This window comes from Pristis pectinata, chromosome 8 (genome assembly GCF_009764475.1).
Source record: "Pristis pectinata isolate sPriPec2 chromosome 8, sPriPec2.1.pri, whole genome shotgun sequence".
NCBI lineage: Eukaryota > Metazoa > Chordata > Chondrichthyes > Rhinopristiformes > Pristidae > Pristis > Pristis pectinata.
Genome location: NC_067412.1, coordinates 55142097 through 55154124, shown reverse-complemented (window position 1 = coordinate 55154124; position 12028 = coordinate 55142097). Strand labels below are relative to the sequence as shown.

Here is a 12028-nt window from a genome sequence, read left to right as displayed (position 1 = left end):
ATTTGGGCAGAGCAATGCCAGACAGAACTTAATCCTGATAATTTTGGGGGAACAATAAGGGTAGGACATACAGCATAAAATGCAAGGACATAAGGAGTATTGAGATGTACAAGTTCATAGATATCTAAAGTTGGCAGTGCATGTAGATAAGGTAGTGAAGAAGGCATACAGGATACTTGTCTTCATTAGTTAGGGCACAGAATATAAGAGCATGATGGTCATGGTTCACATTTATACAACATTGGTTCATCCACAGCTGGAGTATCGTGTGCAGTTCTGGTCGCCACACTATATGAAGGATGTAGTTGCAATGGAGAGGATGCAGAGGAGATTCACTTGGGCATTGCCTGGGATGGAACATTTAAGTTAAAAGGAGAGATTGGATAGGCTGGGTTTGTTGTCTCCAGAGTGGAGGAGGCTGAGGGTCGCCCTGATAGAGGTATGTAAAATTATGGGCATAAGTAAGGTGGATAGTGAGAAACTTTTCCCTGCAGCAGAGACATCTAAACCAAAGGGCAAAGGTTTAAGATGAGGAGTAGAAGGATTAGATGGGAATCAAAGGAATATTGTTTTCACCTAGAGGGTAGCTGGAGTCTGGAACACACCACCTGAGGGGGTGGTGGAGTCAGAGACTCTCACAACATGCCAGTATCTAAACAAGCATTTGAATCACAAAGGCATACAAGGCTACAGACCAAGTGCTGGTAAATGGGATTAGTATAGATGGGTACATGATGGTTGGCATGGACATGGTGGGCCAAAGGGTCTGTTTCTCTGCTGCATGGTTCTTATGACCTTTGAAAATCAAAAAATTGATGATGTTGGAAATCTAAATAAAAACAAAAATGCTGGAAACACTCAACAGGTCAGGCGGCATCTGTGGAGAGAGAAACAGTTAACATTCATGGTCAGAGTGATGGAGTGAAAACAAGTTAGTTTTAAGATGCAGGGAGGGGAAGGGAGGTGAGGGATGGATAGGACAAAGGGAATATCTGTGATAGCTGTGGCAAGGGTTGCCCTGGTGATAAACTGCTGATGAAGCCATCTGGTTGATAGCTCATTGGCTGCAAAGCACGTTTGGATGTGAAGGTTTTCTGAAGTACTCTGCATGTGTGTCCTTCATTGTTTCCAGAAGGGGAAACACTCCACTGGGAGGAGCCAGGCATGACAGTTATTGGAGTTCACTGAAAATACACGCAAACAAATCAATTAGGAATTAAATCTACCACCACTGCTTTGCAACTACATGTGGCAACTCACATCACAAGGTCACCACCAATTGTTTTGTAACTAGGCTGATTCTTCTGGGAAACCAAGCATCCTCACTCATTCCTGCCTTGTGGAGACTTGCAGTGGATGAGCTGTTTCTCACAAGAGTGAATATATTCAGTTCACCTCCTAATGCAGTTATTTAACCCCCATCCCCATCCCTCAATCACCTTCAGCGCTGCCTCAGAAACACACAGTCACTATCATTATTCAGCATTTGATCAAAAGGGGAGCTGTAGTCCTTTCCATCAATTAGACAATAGTAACCACCCATCCCCACCCCTGCAGATGGTACAATACACTAACATACAATCAGATTTTAAAGGAACAGGAGTAGATGTTTGATGCAATGGAGTGGCTGCATAATGGAGTGGAGTAAATGTGTAATGGATTCTGCAATGTACTTGATGGAATGAGTGGTGATTGATGGAATGGGTAGAGGTTTGATGGAAGGGGTTGGGGTTTGATGGAAAGGTGGAGGTTTGATGTAATAAGTGGGGGTTTAGTGGAGTGGGTAATGGGTTGGTGGAAGGGTAGGTGTTTGATTGAATGGGTGGGGGGTTGATGGAATAGGTCGGGGTATGATGGAATGGGTTGAGGTTTGATGAAGCGGGTCAGAATTTGATGGAGTGGGTAGAGGTTTAGTGTGGGTAGGGGTTTGATGGAATAGGTAGAGATTTGGTGGAGCAGGTCAAGGTTTTATGCAGTAGATTGGGGTTTGATGGAATAGGTGGTGTTTAGAGTGGGTAGAAGTTTGATGGGATGACCGGAAGTTTTATGGAATGGGTAGAGACTTGCTGGAGTAGATAGGGTTTGTTGGAATGGGTAAGGGTTTTATGAAGTCAGTAGGAATTTTATGGAGTAGGCAGAGGTTTGAGTAGTGTTTTATGGGAAGGGTGGAATTTGGCTGAAATATTATAGGTTTGCTGGAATGATGTAGGTTCTTGATGATGTGTGTTCGATGTTTAATGCATTAGGGTGGATGTTAAATTGGTGTAGTTATTTCATAAAGTGAGCTAAATATTACTTATGCGAGTGCCATTAACATCAAGGGAACATATGTGGCATCTGGAGTCCTGGTAAAACTGAACCTCTGGGAATCAGGGGAAACACTGGCTGGAGTCAGGCCTTGTACTAATGAGGGTGACTGTGGTTGTAGGAGGTCAATCAGATAGGGCCCAGGATATGCCAACATACATACACACGTGAATTGTAAGCAGCAGCAGGCCACTCAGCCCCCAAGCCTGCCCTGCCATTCAATAAGATTATGGCCAACCTGATTGTAAACTCACCTCCTGATTCCTGTCTACCCGCAGTAACTTTTCACCCCCTTGCTTATCAAGAATTGATCTACCTCTGCCTTAAAAATATTCAAGCACACTGCTTCCACCACCCTTTGAGGAAGAGAGTTTTAAAAACTCACAGCCCTCTGAGAGAAAAAACGATGTCTCACTTCTCACATATCATATTTGCTTCTGACGTAGAAAGAGGTCAGCCCATCGAGTGGATGCCAGTTCACTGAGCAATCCCATTCCCTCAATTATTTCCCTGTATTCTCCCCACATTCCCGTCAACTCATCCAGATTCTACCGCCCACCCACACACTAGGAGGAATTTAGAGGGGCAATTTACCTACCAACAAACCTGCATGTCTTTGGGATGTGAGAGGAAAGCAAAGCACGTGGGGGAAATCCACACAATCACAAAGGGAATGTGCAAACGCCACACAGACAGTGCCCATGGTCAGTATTGAACCCTGGTCTCTGGCACAGTGAGACAGTGGCTTTACTAACTGTGTCACTGTGCTGCCCAATATGGGTGACCCCTTATTTTTAAACAGTGAGCCCTATTTCTCAATCCGCTTACTAAAGGAAATGTCCTCTCTATATTCACCATGTCAAGATCCCTCAGATCTTAAATGTTTCAATCATCTCCTGTCTCACTCTTCCAAACTCCAGTAGGTACAAGCCAACCTATCCAACCTTTCCTCAGAAGACAATCCATTTATTCCAGGATTTCATTTAGTAAACCTTCTCTGAGCTGCTTCCAACACATTTACATCCTTCCTTAAATAAGAAGACCACAGTGTACATGGTCCTCCAGATGTGACCTCACCAATGCCCTAGGTAACTGAAACATAACCTCCCTTTTTTTAGAGTCATTGCATAAAAACGTCATGTGCACAGGGACAGGCCTTTCAGCCCACCATATCCATGCCAACCATCACTCATCTTTACTTATCCCATTTACCAGCACTTGGTCCATAGCTTTCTCTGATTTGGTGATTCAAGTGCTTATTCAGATAATTCTTTTAAATGTTGTGAGAGTCTCTGCCTCCACCACCCCCTCAGGCTGTGTATTCCAGATTCCAACCTGAAAAAAGAGTCCTCACATCCCCTCTATAATGTAGTAACCAGAACTGCACACAGTCCTCCAGCTGTGACCTAATCAATGTTTTATGAAGTTGTACCAAGATCTTGATAGCATAGCGGTTAGCATAATGCTTTACAGCGCCAGAGACCCGGGTTCAAATCCGGCCACTGTCTGTAAGGAGTTTGTATGTTCTCCCCGTGTCTGTGTGGGTTTCCTCCGGGTGCTCCGGTTTCCTCCCACATTCCAAAGACGTACAGGTTAGGAAGTTATGGGCATGCTATGTTGGCGCTGGAAGCGTGGCGACACTTGCGGGCTGCCCCCCAAAATCACTGCGCAAAAGATGTATTTCACTGTGTGTTTCAATGTACATGTGACTAATAAAGATCTTATCTTATCTTATCCATGGCTAATGAAGTCTAGTATCCTTCACCTTCAGGGATCTTTGGATTTGTATAGCAAGGTCCCTCTGTTCCTCCTCAGGGTCCTACCATCCTTATTAAATCTCCCAAAATCCATTACCTCACACTTATCAGGATTAAATTCCACCAGCCATTGCTCTGCCCAACTTATCAGCTGATCAATAACATTCTGTGGCCTAAGACTACCCTACTCTATCACACCACCACCAATTTTCGTGTTAGCTGCAAACTTACTAATCTCACCTGTTACATTCACACTAATGTATATGACAAACAATTAGGGACCCAGCACCAACCACTGGTCACAGGCTTCCAATCACAAAAACAACCCTGCACCTCCACCCTCTGTTTCCTGTTATCAAACCAATTTTGGATCCAATTTGCCAAGTTGCCCCAAATCCCATGGCCTCAAACCTTTGGACCAGTTTCTCGTGTTGGACCTTATCAAAGTTCTTACTGAAGTCCCTCAACTGCACTACCCTCAGTTAGTTATCTCTTCAAAAAAAATCAGTTAAATTAAATTTTATGTTTAATCCCCCTCACAAAGAATAATAAAATTCTGTTAGCTTTCCTAATTACTTGCATTCATCTCTTTTGTGAATCATGCACTGACGCAATCAGGATTCTGAAATCTCTCATCACATAAGTAATATGCCTCCTGTTTTCCTTTTTCTGCCTACTTTTTTCCTCAATTTTTCATTCTCACCCATTGCTCTGCATTTGCCAGATCTTCGCCTACTCACTGTACAAGTTCCTTGGTGCCTCATGTTCTAGGGCAACCTGTCAGTCCTCAGAAATGTCAAGACAACCTTCAAGTATGGCTTGATGTGGCAAGAACCATTCACACTACACAAGGGCCGCTGTCCATTTCAGCAAGAGGAGGTTTAAAGTTAGATTTTACCTTATATGGTGCACCAAACAGGCTCTGCAGAACACACTGTCCGACTGGCCAACGCTGAGAAAAGTCACCCACTGACAGAATAAATCATCAAGGTTTACTTGTGAAGCCTTTACCCACGTGCTTCTCATCAGTATTTCCTAAGTTACTGCTACACTAACTGTGGTCAGGACACACTTCAGGGCAGACACAGACCGTTGCAGCTATGGTGATGAGGGACAATGTTGTGGGTGGAGAGGGCACTGGGAAGCAGTGATCTACAGCCTATGTGGCCACCCCCTTTTCCTGATGGAGCCTCATTCCCCATCCCACTGTGAGGGGTGAGCTGATTGAACATTGCAGTATCTTGTACCAACATGCCTGGCAGAGAACAGCTGTGATCACAGAGCAAGCTCGCCCAGTTATGCTGCATACTTACTGAGCAACAAAAAAATCAGCCTGGCAGATGGTGTACCTTGTACATCAGCGTCGCATTGGGAACCCTATAATTTATATCTCTTTTCCAACCTGCTGTGTCCATTGCTCCCTGGTTGTTTAGTGCTTGGTAAGCGAAAGTCAGAGGTTACACCTTTATGCACCAACTTCTGTCGTTAATTGCAGAAATGCCCATTGCAACCACAATGATGTCATTGAATGTGTGACTGACACAAGGAAAACACCAGTCACACTGAGTTGAATTGCACATGGAGGTTCCCAGGCTAATTTTACAGCGGTTGCAATTTTACCCAGATATAGTCACTAGTGCAATCTAACACAGAGATTTACTATTAAAAATAGGCACTTTCTAGGCAAAGTATCTAACCATCTCCCCTTGATATTTAATGGTACGATCGTTGGTCAATGCCCTACCATTAACTTCTGGCGGTCATTATTGACAAGATACTCAACTGGTCCAGCTACGCAAATACTGTGGCTACAAGAGCAGGTCAGTGCTGGTATCCTGTGGGGAGTGACTCACCTCCTAACACCCCAAAGTCTCCACCAATTACAAAGCAGAGGTCAAGAGAGTATTCTCTCCTTGCCTGGATGAGAGGTGGTCCAGCATTACTCAGCACCCTTCAGGATTGAGCAGTCCACCTGGTCTTCCGCTAGTCCCACACTCTAAGTCTGTGGGACAGCGGCTGCAGTGTGTAACATCTAGAGAATGCACCACTTCAACCAGCTATGGCTTCTTCAACAGTACCTCCCAAATCTACAGCCTCTATCACCTGGGAGGACAGGGTCAGAAGGGACCTGGAAACATACCAGCTACAAGCTCTTTGAAGCTGCATACTCCCCAACTCGAGAATCAATTGTTATTTCTTTACAGATGATAGATCCATATACAGAAAGTTCATACCTAACAACACTATGGAAGTATCTTCATCGCAAGACTACCAAGGCAGATCAGCACCAGGGCAAGAGGGGACAATGGGGAGGAGGGGGGGCTGTGCTGATAATAAATGCGCTTCTTATCAATAATGTACACATTTATTTGATTGACTGGATTAACTTTTTATTATAAATGATCTGAATAATTGATAGACTGGGTAGATATTTGATGGCATGGGATAGATGTCTGTTGGGACAGGGTTGATGTTTGATCTACTAAAATTGTGGTTTAATGGGACAGGGTGGATTTTCAATAGTTGGGATAAATGCTTGATGGAAAGGGGATGATGTTTGATGAATCAAGTTTGATTTTGATGGAGTGGGGTTGATGTTTGATGGAGTGATGTTGAGGTTTGATGGAATGCAATTGAGTTTTGATGTGGTAGGTTTTATATTTGATGGAATGGGGTTGAGGTTGATGGAATGAAGTGGATGATTTATAGTTTGTCATGGGGGGGCTTGCATTTCTGATGATGCCAATACTCTATACTCCATCTTTCATTGCTTGTTAGTTTACAGCAGTGCTGCTGCATTCCCTGGAATCCCTCCTTTCTGACTGGATCCTGGTTTCTGCTGTGGTTACCCCATTCTCTGCCACCTGTATCGCTGCTTTAAAAAAAGCACTGGTTCTGTGTTATGGAGAGATGCAGAAGTTTAGGGAGAGAAGCCCAAAGTTCACCCTTGGCAGCTGGAGACACATCTGTCATGGGGACAGTGATTGGAGTTGGACCATGACTGGAGGGTCATGGCAGTCTCAGGACCTTGTAGGGTGGAGGAAGTTACAGAGAATAAGACTGAAGCCATGGAACAACAGGATGACGTACCTTAAATGTCAGGATGGAATGGGACAGCTGTAGGCCAGTGGACTCGGGAATGATGCGTAAGCTAAGGCATGGGTACATTGGCAACACTCAGTGCTGGTGCCTACTTTCTCAAAGGTAATTAAGTTTGGACATTAAATGCTGGCCATACCACATAATAAACTCCAATGGATGAACTGGGGTGGAAGGGCCCGTTTCTGTGCTGTATAACTCGATGACTCAATGAGTGTGTGAAGGTGCTCCTGCAGTTCTGTGAAGGAGAGAGTTCCAGGATCTAGACCCAGTGACAATGAGGGATGGTGAAACATTTCTAAGTCAGGATGTCATGCAGTTTGCAGATCTGCAGAGTTGGTGATGCTCCATCTGGTATCTCCATATCTACTTTCGTCAGGAAGCCTCGTTCCTCTAAAACACCCTCTTCAGCACGTTTTTGGCCCCTGCACAGTGTTCTCTGCCTTCCAGTTCCTGTGGAGAATTAGCACTAATGTCTGATCATCAGACAGCCAGTCCTCTGAGAACCTCACAAAGGTGTCAGCTATGAACTGTGGCTCATTATCCATGCTCAACACTTCAACAATGAATTCATAAGTTCTAAGTTATACAGCATGGAAACAGGCCCTTCCGCCCAACTCATCCATACTGACCAAGGTGCCTATCTATGCTAATCCCATTTTCCTGCATTTAGCCCACATCCCTCTAAACCATTCCTATCCATGTACCTGTCCAAATGTCTTATAGACATTGTAATTGTACTCGCCTCTACCACTTCTTCTGACAGCTCAATCCATATATCCACCACCCTTTGTGTGAAAAACCTGCACCTCAGATCTTCTTTAAAACTCCTTCCTCTCACCTTAAACCTGTGCCCTCTCATTTTAGACTCCTAGTCTGGGAAAAGGACTACCTACCCTATCTATGCCCCTCATAATTTTATAAACCTCAATAAACCTATCCAATCTCTCCTTATAACTAGAGCCCTCTTGGGACCTGGCAATACCCTTGTGAATCTTTTCTGCACCCTGTCTAGCTTAATCACATCTTTCCTATAGTATGGGAACTAGAACTGCAAACAACACTCCAAGTGTGAATGCCCTTTCAACTTGTGACTGGGCATCAATGAATGGATGTTCTACGAGGAAACCAACAGCCCAAAGTTGAAAAGTAGTCCATTGTCCCTGGGCATATCTTCCCCTCCAGGTGGAACAAATTTGCCCAGCTTTGGTTCAGAGTCTCTCCGAAACTCAGTGAGATGAAACCTTTCCTTCCCTTCATTCCTTTCCAGAGACCTTCAGATGTTGCATTTCTTCACTTGCCCCTGATCACTGCTGTCGGTAGATCCTTCCTCTCCCTCAGTGACTATGTTGTTCCAATGTAGCTTGTGAACAATTACCCTTCACCCCAGGAGGTCAGGTCACCTTGAGCACCCAACTCATCTCTCATGTCGACATATGACCTAAAAACAGGTTCACCCTCACACTCTGTCCCTTTTCATCCTGTCTCTAACTCACTCCCTTCAGGCACTGACCTGTCTCTTGTCTGGTAGCCTTCCCACTCTCCTGTATCAGTGGCTAAGAGACTGGAATATGTCTTGCCATGTTACGTGTCTCAAGCTCATATCCTTGCTTCCTTGACATTGGCTTAGCTTAGTACATTGTATTTCTCCCCCCACAATGTAAAACCTTTCTGCTAGATGCTCACATCATTACAAGCATTCTCTGCAATGGGCTCTATAGAGAGCAATGGTAGCTTGTGAGCACATAAACCATTCCCTTGCGTAGGACTAATGAAACATCTCCAGTCTAGACATCACAGCAGGTAGCTCCTCCTTGGTTTGTAGGTAACTTGTCTCTGCATCTGTCCAAACATTGCTTGTGTACAATACCGGGAACTGACTGTTGCTTCCCCTTATCCAGAACAAGGTGGTTTTTGCCTCCTAGTTTCCCTGAATCTGTGCATTGAGCTGAAGTGATAGCTTGTATTGAAGCACTCATCATGATACCGCCAGCGTGTACCTTCATCAGTCCCATCTGTGGAGCTCTGCTACTTCCAAGTATGGGACTGATATCTGTCTGGTGTACTGCAGTGAAATTCATATCATAGTTATCTTGATTCCTTGGGTTCACCACCTTCAGATAGCATCTCCTAGCAGCTTCCAAGTACTTGTTGTACATCAATAGCACATAATTTGTCAGTTTCAACTACACCACCTTGACATTGAAGGCTTGCTTTCGGAGGTCTACTGGGTCAAGTTGAAAGATCGCTGGTTACTCTTCCGACAACACTTTGGCGTCCTTACATCTAATAGGTGTTCGTTCCACAGAGAGGACCTTGTTTGGCACCAGGGACATTGTGTTCAACCTGTGCTCAACTCACTCACTCCACAGACTCCTGGTGTCCTCTTCATTGTGAGCTGTTTGTAGACATGATATTCCAGTCAACACGGTGCAGACTGTTTCCCACATGGACATTTCTTCTTCAGCTGCTCACACTGGCCTCCACAATACTTGCCACTTGCTAACTGTGCTTTCCCTGTTCTGCCTTTTTTCTCACACTTCACCCCATGAACATCCTGCTGGTGGTCATCCAACATTCCCAACATGGCTCTGGATGACTCTGCAGCATTTCACATCCACACAGACCTTCCTCCAGTGAACTGTGTTTCACACAGGAGCTGTTCCCTCAGGCTGGGCTCCTGGATCCCACAAGTAATCCGATCTCCAATGTGCGAGATCTTAAAATGTGTGAAACTGCAATTACTTTCTCACAACCTGGGCTCCGTTAACAAAGTACCAGAGGATTCTTGCTGCTCCTGCTTGCATGGACAGAACTAGTACCGGTGACAGTTTGATTACTCAGTGGGTTGCAGAGTGTGTGTAATGCATTTAGTGTGCTCTCCAGGGACTCATTTGAGGGCTTAATGGTCTGGTACAATTCTCTCCCCTCGTGGCCAATAAGACACAATAGCATCTTTAATTTTGTCTGCTCTGGTTTATCTGCTGTAGCCACTCAGCATACAGTGAGAAGTTTTCTCTCCACTCCCTCCAGTCTTTAGGCAGTTATGTGCCTGAAATCCAACGGCTAGGTTGCTTTATTTGTTCCATTGTCTCATCGCTCAATTGAATCACACAGTTCGTTGTCTCTTACTGCATGCTGTCTCTGTTGGGAAGGATAGATCCACAGCCTTTCATGTATGTATGCAGGCTTTTCTCTGTCTCAGGAGGTAGGCAATCACTCAGACTGGATCTTGGATTGTTATTCCAATTCAATCATAAATTTCATTGCTTTGTCAATCAGCACTTCTGACACCAGGTCTCTGGATCTCTCTCATTCGTTTTCTAGGATATATGAGGCAAGCTGCTAAGTTAAGCAAATAAGCACAGGTACTTTGTTCATAAAGTTAAAATGGCCAGTTCTGACATACTCAGAGGAAGCAAGTTATTGATATTTGTAGGACTTGTTATTGACTCCTCCAGTCTGCAATGTGCCCAGACAGAAGATGAAGTTTTCTTCCTCGAGCTTATGTCGGGCCTCATTATAACAGTGCAGGAGGCCACAGACAGAGAGGTGAATCATCACTCCCACTGTGGTGGCCTGCAAAGCTTTGATATGATGGGTTAGTTGTGGGATTGCTCTATTTATTGAATTCTGCATTGGCTATTTAGCTCATATGTAATCATGTGTTGCACCTCACCAGGCTGGCATCTCATTTTTGGGTGCTCCTGCTTCTGCTCCAAGCATGCCTCTCTGCACTCCTCACTTAACCAGGGTTGATCTCAAAGACTCCCTTCCACAGATCCAGTCTTCTCGAAGTTTCTACTCTGAAACACTTGCATCAATATGGAAAGAACATTTGGTCACATGCTATAATTTTATAAGGGTTTACAGCTGATATTACATATACCACAGAAATTACAGCATGGCATTAAGTATTCTTGTACATAATAAAACAACGTCTGAGGAGTCCTCTTGGTCGATCAAACGAGTTGAGTTAATCTCAGAACAAATGAGTTAGCAGAACCATGTGCTTCAGGCTAAATGGGGAAAATTCCCTGAGATCAGGCCTCTGGTGAAGATGCGTGGGTGTGCGCTGGAAATGCTGTTAAACGCATAGCACTCTGATCCTGCTGATGCTGACTGTGTTACCACATCGCCAGCCTGGACCCATGGTGTTCCGTCACTCGAGGGCCAGAGAGCACCGTCAGCAGGTGAGGGTGTTCACGGTAACAGGGCCATGATGGAACTCTCCAGCAGAATACAGACACTCAGGCCAAAAGAGAGCAGAAATGGAGCAAACACAATAATAACTCGATATTTCGGTTCAAACTGCTTCGGTAGAAAACTGATCTGAATGGAGCCCAAGTGCTGTAGGGAGCCTTGCATTAACCTAGTTGTGACTTTGAACTTTGAAACATAATTAGATTTGATACGTTGAGGAAGGAATGGTCTCTTGAAGTGAATGCAGATTTCTGGCAGGGCAGTTGTGTCAGATTGGCAATGTCTGAATAGCCCCCAGCCTCAAATGCTTTTAATCTTCTCCTGCTTTTGGAAATGATGGACACTTCCTTGGAAGCATCTCCACCCCTTTAAGATTCTTTCTGATCTCAGCTCTGTATAGTCCCGGGGTATTATAGCCGACAGCTCACCATGACTCAAAGAATGAATAAATGTTGAACAAGTAATTGCGGCAATCCTTCTGGAGCTCAGAGCTGAGTTCTATCTCTGATTCAAAGATGTGAACATCTGGTTGCCAATTAGGTCCCTGTGTCTCTTCCTGTCATGTCACTTACAAGTGCAGGGCTTCACTTCCACATTCACCTTTAATAAACCAGGATAAGCAAATGGATCTTGTGGCTTTGTTGATGCTCAGCAAAGGGCAA

General features: G+C 44.6%; 1 protein-coding gene across 1 annotated transcript in view; it reads left to right on the top strand.

Annotated features, from left to right (window-relative positions):
* Window positions 1–12028, top strand: part of LOC127573791 (gamma-aminobutyric acid receptor subunit gamma-4-like) — a 107012-nt gene that overhangs the window by 22683 nt on the left and 72301 nt on the right. The gene's annotated exons all lie outside the window — the stretch shown is intronic.